This window comes from Aquarana catesbeiana, linkage group LG03, assembly GCF_042186555.1.
Source record: "Aquarana catesbeiana isolate 2022-GZ linkage group LG03, ASM4218655v1, whole genome shotgun sequence".
NCBI classification, from domain to species: domain Eukaryota; kingdom Metazoa; phylum Chordata; class Amphibia; order Anura; family Ranidae; genus Aquarana; species Aquarana catesbeiana.
The window spans coordinates 190,940,660-190,952,515 of record NC_133326.1 but is presented as its reverse complement, the minus strand read 5'-3'; positions in this window follow the sequence as shown (position 1 = coordinate 190,952,515).

The window sequence follows — 11,856 nt, the reverse complement described above, 5'->3', positions numbered from 1 at the left end:
ATTGGGATCTATAATCAAAGATGTCCATGACACCTATCCAGCAGCAGCTTCTTGATACAATGAATTATAAGAGTGTAAAAAAAAGGAAACCCAAATTGGGTAAAAGCTGCGCTTAGATTAATAAAAAGGAAAAAAGAAAAAAGCTGCCAGCACCCTGAAAAAATCCTGTATCTGATTTCCAAAAGTATAATAAACAATAAAGTGCAGCGCTAGTATGATATGTGAAAAAACAATTGAATTCTACCAAGTGACATATAAAACAAATAATAACAAAAACATATTACAAATATAAATAAGAAGCAAAACTGAAATCACAAGTGTATGTGAGAAAAATCAAAAAGTTCTTAATAAGTCCACAAATATATAAATAAAGAACACCCATCCAAGAGAGGTTGTGACGAAAGGTGCCTAGGTATGATCCACCAAAACGTGTATGAGTAGAGTCCGCTTACCAGACGGCGACGACTGCTATTATGGCAGTCTCGCCCAGCATAGGGATTATGGTCTCCCAAAACCCAAGGTACAATGCAGGATCAGTAGTTCTAATACTCCATCAAACCGGAAATACAAAAGAGAACACCTCCATAGTGCAACATTGTATGATATAAAATTTAATGGTATATAAAGAATCGCACTTACAATGTTGTAGAAAGTATGCAGCATATAAAAAATCAAACGGAGCGGCGGCGTCTCTGTGTGCCGCGATTCACTTCCTGTGTTCAAGCCCTTCCGAGAACGTGATGACGTTACCGTCGTAGGCTCCTCCCTACGCGTTTCGTCACAATAGGACGTCGTCTGGGGATTGGCCGAATGACGGGTCATCACGTCTGGGCTAATAAATACATAGAGGGCGCCATTTTAACTCCTGGCGAACATGGTATGTGTGATAGAAATGAATCTAAAAGAGCCATGTTAAATTCTGGCTGTTAATGGTAAACCAATATGTAAACAAGGAAGTGATAAAAAAGGAAGATGGCCATCTTGTGGAGAAAAAGGAGATCAATGGAAAAGGCTCTACACAGGAAGGAAAAAAGGGCACAACCGATGCACCTGCCGTAACAAGAATAATACAATGACATAAAATAAAAATCTGCTCACATCAGATTCGGAGTAAAAAATGATTTACTAAAGGAAAAAATAAATAAAAAGAGGGGGATAAAAAACGGGGGTTCATAATAAATAAATATGGATAAACCTCATAATCTCAACTAGAAAATTAGTTTTTAGGAAGGTAAAAAATTCATAAAATTGTGGAAGAGGAAATAAGCAATACAAAAGGCCAAACAATGGTGTGTTGCTTCATGCGTTGTTTATGAAGCAGTTTATATCCCATTCCACATTTAACCCCTGCGGTCTGGAAGATGCCATGTCAAAGATCCATCTGGTTTCAAGTCTAGAGATGGATCTGACCATGTTGGTCCCTCTCCAGTGGGGACGTATTCTGTCGATAGCTACAAACAGGGTACCTTTTAATTTTTTATTATGGTATTTGGCATAATGCCTGGAAAGGTTATGTTTCGTAAATCCTCGTTTGATGTTAGCGACATGTTCAGAAAGGCGCACATGAAGTTCCCGTTTGGTGCGACCAATATACTGTTTTGAACAGGGACATTGGATAAGGTAGACCACATATTGAGTGGAGCATGTTATAAAGGACTCTATGCTGTATGTCTTACCCGTGACTGTCGAGCTAAAAGTTTCACATTTCCTGCCCCTGAAGGAATTGATCTGGCAGATCTTGCATCTATGGCAGGGAAAGAAACCCTTCATATTTTGAAAAAAAGAAATGGTACGTGGAGGGTCGACCACATTTGAGGCTACACTGTGTCTTAGGGAGGGGGCCCCTCTGTAGATCAAAACTGGTTGGTCAGGTATGGCTGTACGAAGTATTGGATCATTCTGAAGAATACTCCAGTGTTTACGGAAGATCTTTTTGATAAGATAATGCTGATTGGAATAGCCCGTGATCATGGACCACTCAAATTTGTTAATAGGTCCCAGATCTCGTTGTCTATCTCCCCTCAGCATCTGAGATCTATCCATAGTGGCAACCCTATTAATGGTGGTATCTATATCACTCTCCAGATAGCCTTTGTCCAGGAATCGTTGTTTTAATATTAGAGCTTGTGAATGAAAGTCTGAAATATCAGTACAATTGCGTCTGATACGTTGAAATTGACTTCTGGGAACAGACCTCAGCCATGATGGATGATGGCAGCTGGAGAGTGGTATGTATGCATTTCTATCCGTTTCCTTGAAATGTGTATTGGTGGTTAGACACCCATTTGTAACCATAATGTTTAAATCAAGGAAATGGATACTCGATTGGCTAGCTTCAAACATCAAAGAAATGCCTTTGTTGTTAGAATTGAGTCTGGAAAAGAAACTATGAAGAGAAGTAATATCTCCGTCCCACACGAGGAGGACATCATCGATATATCTTCTCCATAGACGCAGTTCCTTGGGGGGATCGGTGTCTATGACTGGTTGCTATATAAGTATGGATCACAATTGGTTAATCAGAAATAACAATCGGTCAAAGGATGTTCAGCAAGTAACTTCCACTCAGACTTGTAAAGCAGCAATGCATACGGATTTCAAAATCGCACAGTTTGAAAAGCGCAGGTCATTGGTTGCTATGTAAGTATGGATCACAATTGATTAATCAGGGATAACATTGGTCAAAGGATGCTCAGCAAATGACTTCCGCTCAAACTTGTAAAGCAGCAATGCATATGGACTTCAAAATCGCACAGTTTGAAAAGCACAAGTCATTGGTTGCTATGTAAGTATGGATCACAATTGATTAATTAGGGATGACATCGGTCAAAGGATGTTCAACAAGTAACTTCCACTCAGACTTGTAAAGCAGCAATGCATATGGATCACAATTGATTAATCAGGGATAACATCGGTCAAGGGATGTTCAGCAAATAACTTCCACTTAGACTTGTAAAGCAGCAATTCATATGGATTTCAAAATCGCACAGTTTGAGAAGCGCATGTCATTGATTTCTATGTAAGTATGGATCACAATTGATTAATGAGGGATAACATCGGTCAAAGGAAACGGTAACGGTATTAAGGCAGGGGGTTAACCCAGTACAGCTCACCGTTCTGACGTCTTGATCTGTTTGTATGTATCCCCTATATTCATAAAAATGGACCAGCCGCTCAGCGATAGAGACTCATAAGTCACCGGATATACTCATTGGAGATATTAGCTGGATCTTCCTTCCATTTGAAAAGGCAAAATGGGTAATAGTCCTTCACAGACCTTCCTTAGAGTTGCTCCCCATTGAGTAGTCTCGGTTCATCTTTCAAAGAATCCTATATATCATGCGGATGCTTACCAAGTTATCCTAATCACACCAACAAGTGGCTCAAGAAAAGGTTGCTGAGTGCTGGATGGTTTGTGCTAAGCTGAGATTCGGGTGGGTGATCTGGGTTCGCCAGGTGGATGGACAGATCGGTGTTCACATCGCTGGAAACATGTGAGTATGTCTTACTTGCTTACATGTTTCGCTTGTAACCCAAGATACTTCGGAGCATGCACAGTTAGTAAAGGTGTATCCTTAAATGTCAGAGAGACTTAATTGATTACTCCAAAGACATGCTGGTAGGTTAATTGGATCCTGTCAAAATTGTCCTTAGTATGTATGAATGTGAGTTAGGGACGTTAGATTGTAAGCTCCTTGAGGGTAGGGACTGATGTGAATGTACAATGTATATGTAAAGCGCTGCGTAAATTGACGACGCTATATAAGTACCTGAAATAAATAAATAAATAAATTGATTAAGTGGATATCAAAGTTAACACCTTATTCAGACTGCGGTAAGTGAATATCCAGTCTCACCACATACATACAATACAATAGACTTTCACCCCGTGCATTCGCCTATTGCCAAGAAATTAGGTACAGAGAATCCCCTCATATAGTAGTTATTTTAGTCATGCCATATTGGTACAGTTATAGGTTCCAATAGATTGTACTATTGGTAAATACAAGTTCCACACCCCTTTAAAGGGAAAGGATGTTTATGAAGCGAGATAGCCACTTGGATCATTTTAGTTTGAAAAAGGGTCAGTTGTTACTGCTCCAAGAAAACAGACAGATTAAGCTCATTGTTTAACCCTGAAGGCTGCATGCTTCTCAGGTTAAATGTCCACATCTTTTCCTTCTGGTACAGTATTTTATCGAAGTCGCCTCTTCTTGGGGACGAATTAAGTTTATAAATCCCTTTACACTTAAGGCCAGATGGTTTACCACCATGAAATTTCAGAAAATGTAAAAATAATGGACTATCGTCCTCCTTTTTAATTATGCTCTGTATATGCTCACCTATTCTTATTTTAACCACTTCAGCCCCGGAAGGATTTACCCCCTTCCTGACCAGAGCACTTACAATTTGGCACTGCGTCGCTTTAACTGCTAATTGCGCGGACATGCAATGCTGTACCCAAACAAAATTTGCGTCCTTTTCTTCCCATAAATAGAGCTTTCTTTTGATGGTATTTGATCACCTCTGCCGTTTTTATTTTTTGCGCTATACATGGAAAAAGACCGAAAATTTTGAAAAAAAATGATATAATCTCATTTTTTGTTATAAAAAAATCCAATAAACTCATTTTTAGTCATACATTTAGGCCAAAATGTATTCAGCCACATGTCTTTGGTAAAAAAAATGTCAATAAGTGTATATTTATTGGTTTGCGCAAAAGTTATAGCGCCTACAAACTAGGGTACATTTTCTGGAATTTACACAGCCTTTAATTTATGACTGCCTATGTCATTTCTTGAGGTGCTAAGATGGCAGGGCAGTACAAAACCCCCACAAATGACCCCATTTTGGAAAGTAGACACCCCAAGGAAATTGCTGAGAGGCATGTTGAGCCCATTGAATATTCATTTTTTTTGTCCCAAGTGATTGAATAATGACAAAAAAAAAATTACAAAAAGTTGTCACTAAATGATATATTGCTCACACAGGCCATGGGCATATGTGGAATTGCACCCCAAAATATATTCAGCTGCTTCTCCTGAGTACGGGGATACCACATGTGTGGGACTTTTTGGGAGCCTAGCTGCGTACGGGGCCCCGAAAACCAATCACTGCCTTCAGGATTTCTAAGGGCGTAAATTTTTGATTTTACTCCTCACTACCTATCACAGTTTTGAAGGCCATAAAATCCCCAGATGGCATAAAACCCCCCCAAATGACCCCATTTTGGAAAGTAGACACCCCAAGCTATTTGCTTTGAGGCATGTTGAGTCCATGGAATATTTTATATTTTGACACAAGTTGCGAGAAAGAAATTTTTTTTTTTTTTGCACAAAGTTGTCACTAAATGATATATTGCTCACACAGGCCATGGGCATATGTGGAATTGCACCCCAAAATACATTTAGCCGCTTCTCCTGAGTATGGGGATACCACATGTGTGGGACTTTTTAGGAGCCTAGCCGCGTACGGGGCCCCGAAAACCAATCACCGCCTTCAGGATTTCTAAGGGTGTAAATTTTTGATTTCACTCTTCACTGCCTATCACAGTTTCGGAGGCCATGGAATGCCCAGGTGGCACAAACCCCCCCAAATGACCCCATTTTGGAAAGTAGACACCCCAAGCTATTTGCTGAGAGGCATGGTGAGTATTTTGCAGCTCTCATTTGTTTTTGAAAATGAAGAAAGACAAGAAAAAAAATGTTTTTTTTCTTTTTTCAATTTTCAAAACTTTGTGACAAAAAGTGAGGTCTGCAAAATACTCACTATACCTCTCAGCAAATAGCTTGGGGTGTCTACTTTCCAAAATGGGGTCATTTGGGGGGGGGGGGTTTTGCCACCTGGGCATTCCATGGCCTCCGAAACTGTGATAGGCAGTGAAGAGTGAAATCAAAAATTTACGCCCTTAGAAAGCCTGAAGGCGGTGCTTGGTTTTCACACATGTGGTATCCCCATACTCAGGAGAAACAACAGAATGTATTTTGGGGTGTAATTTCACATATTCCCATGGCATGTTTGAGCAATATATCATTTAGTGACAACTTTGTGCAAAAAAAAAAAAAAAAAAATTGTCTCTTTCCCGCAACTTGTGTCACAATATAAAATATTCCATGGACTCGACATGCCTCTCAGCAAATAGCTTGGGGTGTCTACTTTCCAAAATGGGGTCATTTGCGGGGGTTTTGAACTGTCCTGGCATTTTATGCACAACATTTAGAAGCTTATGTCACATATCACCCACTCTTCTAACCTCTTGAAGACAAAGCCCTTTCTGACACTTTTTGTTTACATGAAAAAATTATTTTTTTTGCAAGAAAATTACTTTGAATCCCCAAACATTATATATTTTTTTAAAGCAAATGCCCTACAGATTAAAATGGTGGGTGTTTCATTTTTTTTTTTCACACAGTATTTGCGCAGCGATTTTTCAAACGCATTTTTTGGGGAAAAAACACACTTTTTTAAATTTTAATGCACTAAAACACACTATATTGCCCAAATGTTTGATGAAATAAAAAAGATGATCTTAGGCCGAGTACATGGATACCAAACGTGACATGCTTTAAAATTGCGCACAAACGTGCAGTGGCAACAAAATTAATACATTTTTAAAAGCCTTTAAAAGCCTTTACAGGTTACCACTTTAGATTTACAGAGGAGGTCTACTGCTAAAATTACTGCCCTCGATCTGACCTTCGCGGTGATACCTCACATGCATGGTGCAATTGCTGTTTACATTTGATGCCAGACCGACGCTTGCGTTCGCCTTAGCGCGAGAGCAGGGGGGACAGGGGTGCTTTTTTTTTTTTTTTCTTTATTATTATTATTTTTTTTATATCTTATTTTTAAACTGTTCCTTTCATTTTTTTTTTTTTTTTAAATCATTTTTATTGTTATCTCAGGGAATGTAAATATCCCCTATCATAGCAATAGGTAGTGACAGGTACTCTTTTTTGAAAAAATTGGGGTCTATTAGACCCTAGATTTCTCCTCTGCCCTCAAAGCATCTGACCACACCAAGATCGGTGTGATAAAATGCTTCCCCAATTTCCCAATGGCGCTGTTTACATCCGGCGAAATCTAAGTCATAAAATGCGTGTAACTTCCGGTTTCTTAGGCCATAGAGATGTTTGGAGCCACTCTGGTCTCTGATCAGCTCTATGGTCAGCTGGCTGAATCACCGGCTGCATTCTCAGGTTCCCTGTTGAGACAGGAGAGCCAGAGAAAAACACGGAAGACGGTGGTGGGGGGGTCATTCCCTCCCACTGCTTGTAAAAGCAGTCTAGAGGCTAATTAGCCACTAGGATTGCTTTTACAGGAAAGCAGACCGCTGGCTGAAAAGAATGATACCAAGATGATACCTAAACCTGCAGGCATCATTCTGGTATAACCACTCAAAGTCGTGAATGGCGTGCCTGAAGACAAAAAAATGGTTAACAATAAAGCACAGTAAACGGTAAAGTATAAAAAAAATTGCATACCTGAAAAGCAAACATGATAAAACATAATAATAATAAAACATTGCAGAATAGAATACAGTAAAAAAGAGCAGAACAATAGAGAGAGAATAGAGAGAGAGAGAGCAATAAAACGACAACTATTTTTTTTTTATTTTATATTTTTGTTCGTGTTTTTTTTTTTTTTTTTTTACACTTTTTTTTGTAACTGTAACTTTTATAACTGTAACTGGTTCCAGGTTCGGGTCTCTCAAAATGTGATGACATCTTGGGAGACCCTGTGAAAGTGTGCCTAGTCTGTGCAATGCTGTACCCTACGCTAATACTCAACTAGTATATGGTAGCGTTCAAAACATTCACCAATGCAAAGACCAGGATTGTCAGGACAGGAGGGACAATAATAGCGGGTGTCACGCCTATATCCGCGCTTGCTGCAGACACAACATCTTTTTTGGGGGGGTTCGTTGGGTAGGGGTACTCGGGAGGACATAAAGAAAATGCCTCTCATGCAGCCGACTGCATTTGGTTGGGGATGTGAATGGGGGAAGTACGGGTGCTGCAGGAGTGGTGGGTTCCCAATTAGGATTGGCGAATGCAGCAGGAAGGGCATTATAGGCACGACGGGCCTGTGTTTGTCTTTTTGGTGGCAGCGGGACACTACTTGTGCTTGCCACCTCACTAGCTTGAACTGCACTTATGGGACTCGCCACGTCACCAAGTGTTACTGCAGTGCTGGTTTGACTACGACCGGGGTGTACTAGGCCGCTGGCGCTTGCCAGTTGACCAAAACGCTACCAAAAAAACTGTTAGCGATCGCAGGGATCAGGCCTGACTCTGCGAACGCTGCAATTATGCGTTTAGTGTTTTGTAAGTGACAGTGATCGATCAATACTGCACTTGGGTGGGCTGGGCTGGGCCGGGCGGAGGGGCAAAACGCAGGTGCTAGCAGGTATCTGGGCTGATCCCGCTAACACTGCATTTTTGGGAACCCTAAACTGCTGGGGACGCTAGTATAGATCTGATCGGATCAGATATTGATCCGTTCAGATACTATACCACTAAGAGAGGCGTATGCTGCGTGCGTGGGTGTTAGCGGTACTGGTGCTAATCTGACACTGCCTGGGGTGACGCATATCACCGGCGGGCGATCAGGGGGCTAAACCTTTATTCGGTAATAAGCGGCGGGTGCCCTGACACTATAAAAAATAAATGAACTAACCAGCGTCACCCGTAACAGTTATACGGTGATCAGTGGTGAAAGGGTTAATTAGGGGGCAATCAAGGGGTTAAAACATTTATTAGGTAGTATATGGGGGTCCCTGTCGCTATAAAATTCTGAGGGCGAACCTAAATATTTACCTCCCTAACTAGCGTCACCAGCGACACTAATACAGCGATCAGAAAAATGATCGCTTAGCGACACTGGTGACGGGGGGTGATCAAGGGGTTAAAACTTTATTAGGGGGGGTTAGGGGGGTACCCTAGACCTAAAGGGGGCTAACACTCACTGCCCTAACACACTAACTGTCACAAACTGACACCAATGCAGTAATCAGAAAAAAAACAAAAAAAAACTGCTTGGTGTCAGTGTGACAGGGGGGAGGGGTGATTGGGGGGGGATCGGGGGGCAATCAGGGGGGATCGGTGGTGTAAAGTATGCCTGGCTTGTTCTACTGTGAGGTGTAGTGTTGTGCAACTCACTCAGATGTCTTCTCTCCTCGGTGCCGGAACGGAAACTGCCGAGCCGAGGAGAGATGACATCACATCCTCTGCCTCTGTGTACTACACAGAGGCAGGGGACGATTCCCATTGGCTGGGAGCGATCGCGAGGGGGGGCCCGATAGGACCCCCCGCCTGCGGGAAGGCAATCACGTACCAGGTACGTGATTTTGCCTGCCCGTGCCATTGTGCAGACGTATATCTGCGTTAGGCGGTCGGCAACTGGTTAAGCTGTCTCTTTGTTTTTCCCACATAATTTAAGCCACAAGGGCAGGTGAGCATATAGATAACACGCTCCGTACAGCAGTTGATAAAGTTGTTTATTTTATAACATTTTTTACCTTCTGAATCAGCAAAAGTGTCAGTTTTGTCTACATATTTGCAAATATGGCATTTGCCACATGCAAACATGCCTTTCATTGGCGCAAGGTCAGTAAGCCAGTTACGTTTTTTAGGTCTTTGGTATTCAGAGTGTACCAACCTGTCTTTTAGGTTTGGTGCCCTTTTGGCCGTGAGGAGTGGTCTATCACCCACTAAGATGTGACAATGTTGGTTTAGAATATTTTTCATTTGGTCCCATTGTGCTCCATAAGGGGTAATAATTCTTAGTGGAGTGGATTTCATATTTTTTTGATGATTGTTTTGGCCCGTATTGTGGGTTTGTACTCTATTTTTAGTCAAAAGTTCACCCCTTGCTGTCTGGAAGGCTCTCTTTTTGGCTCTTCTGATAGAGGTATGTGAGTAGCCTCTGCCACGGAACCTTCCATATAGTTCCCGTGACTCATTCTTGAAATTCTCCAAATTAGAACAGTTTCGCTTTATACGTAGAAACTGATGGGAATTCCTTGTACTAGGGATTTTGGATGGTGACTAGAGGCCAACAGAAGTGTGTTGGCCTCTGTTTCCTTCCTAAAAGTTTTCGCCTTGATTCTACCCTCCTCCACATATATGGTAGGGTCCAGAAACGTCAGTTTCATCAAGTCATAGGAAAAGGTAAGTCGGATGTTGCGGTCATTGTTGTTAAGTTCATCAATGAATAGAATGAGATCTTGGGGTGTGCCCCCCATACCATAATCACGTCATCGATGTACCTCAGCCACAACAAACAGTGGCTGAGGTACATCAACGAGGAGTAAACGAGATCCCCTCCCAGAGACCCAGGTGCAGACACGCATAGGAGGGAGCCCAGGGGGCTCTCATTGCCGTGCCTCTTATCTGTCAGTAGTTTATCCCCAAAAATTGAAAACAGTTATGTTCAAGCATGAATTGGAGGATATCCACAATAAATTCGTAATGGAAGTAATGGAAGCAAGTAATGGAAATTTTGTTTCCAAAAAATGATAAACAGCCCTAAGTCCCCATTGATGTGGAATCGAAGTATATAACGACTCCACATCTATTCCCACCAATAGGGCCTGGGGTGGGAGAGTGAAGTTCTCCAGTTTCCGAAGGACATCATGGGTGTCTTGAACAAAGGAAAGTAGGTCCTGTACTAGTTCTTTTATCAGAGTGTCCACATACTTGCCCACTCTTTCTAGGGGACCTTTTATGGCCGACACAATTGGTCGCCCTGGCGGTTTGGACATTAATTTATGAAGCTTTTGGGATCGAACTCCCGCACAGTCAGATAGTCATATTCTTTTTTGGTAACAAGTTGTTCCTCCAAAGCATATCTCAATTTACGATTCAGATCCATCACTATCTCCTGGAAAGGATTGGAAGTAAGCCTCTGATATGTACTTTCGTCTTGTAAAAGACGTAAAGTTTCTCCTTCATATAGGGTCTGTGATAGAAGAACTGTGTTGCCCCCCTTAACACTACTTTTGATTTTAATATCAGTGGCTTCTTCCAATTCCCTATAGGCCCTTCTCTCTTCTTTAGTTAGATTGTCCAGACCTCTTCTTTGCCAATCTACTTTGGAGAGGTCCTTTTTGACCTGTTCTAAGAACAGGCTGATCCATTTATGTTTAGAAAGTGGGGGCATTTTGAGTGATCTAATGGTCATATTTGATTTACATGGATTAGTTTGTAACTGGGTAGGTAATTCTGTATCAGAGTCAAAGTCAGGATTCTTCTGTAGGAGGGCCACCAGGGCATCCAAAGACTCACGTTCCTCTTTACCAAGGTCAGTTGTAGTTTCTGTCATGTCCTTACGGTCGGTATGCCAGTACCTGAACATTACCTTCCTTAAAAAGAGGCTAACATCCTTAAATACCTCAAATTCACTCATCGTCGCTTTTGGGGAAAATGATAAACCCTTTTGCAATAGGGAAATGTGATGCAGAATAAGGGGAAAGTCTGAAAGATTTACTACCTTCATATCCTGACTACATTCGGAAACTACATCAATTTTGGGGTCATGTGTTCCATCTAAGATCGTCTCTGTCGTGATCTCAGCTCTCTTTTGTTTGGTCCTGTTTCTTTTCCTTTTCCTTGCTGTGTAGTTGAGGGTCTGGTGGCTGATCTCCCCCGGGGAACCTGTTTTGGCCCACTTATCGAGGGGACAGGAAGGCCTTTGCTGTCCTCTCCCTTCTCTAAAAAAGTGACAGATTTATTCTGGTAATCAGTTTCACTATCTGTAGAGGAAGTAGTTTCACGAGCGTTGCTAGATTTGTTTTTCCTATTTTCCTACTTCTACCTCTGGGTTTTGTGGGGTCAAACATGTCCTATCTTTCCC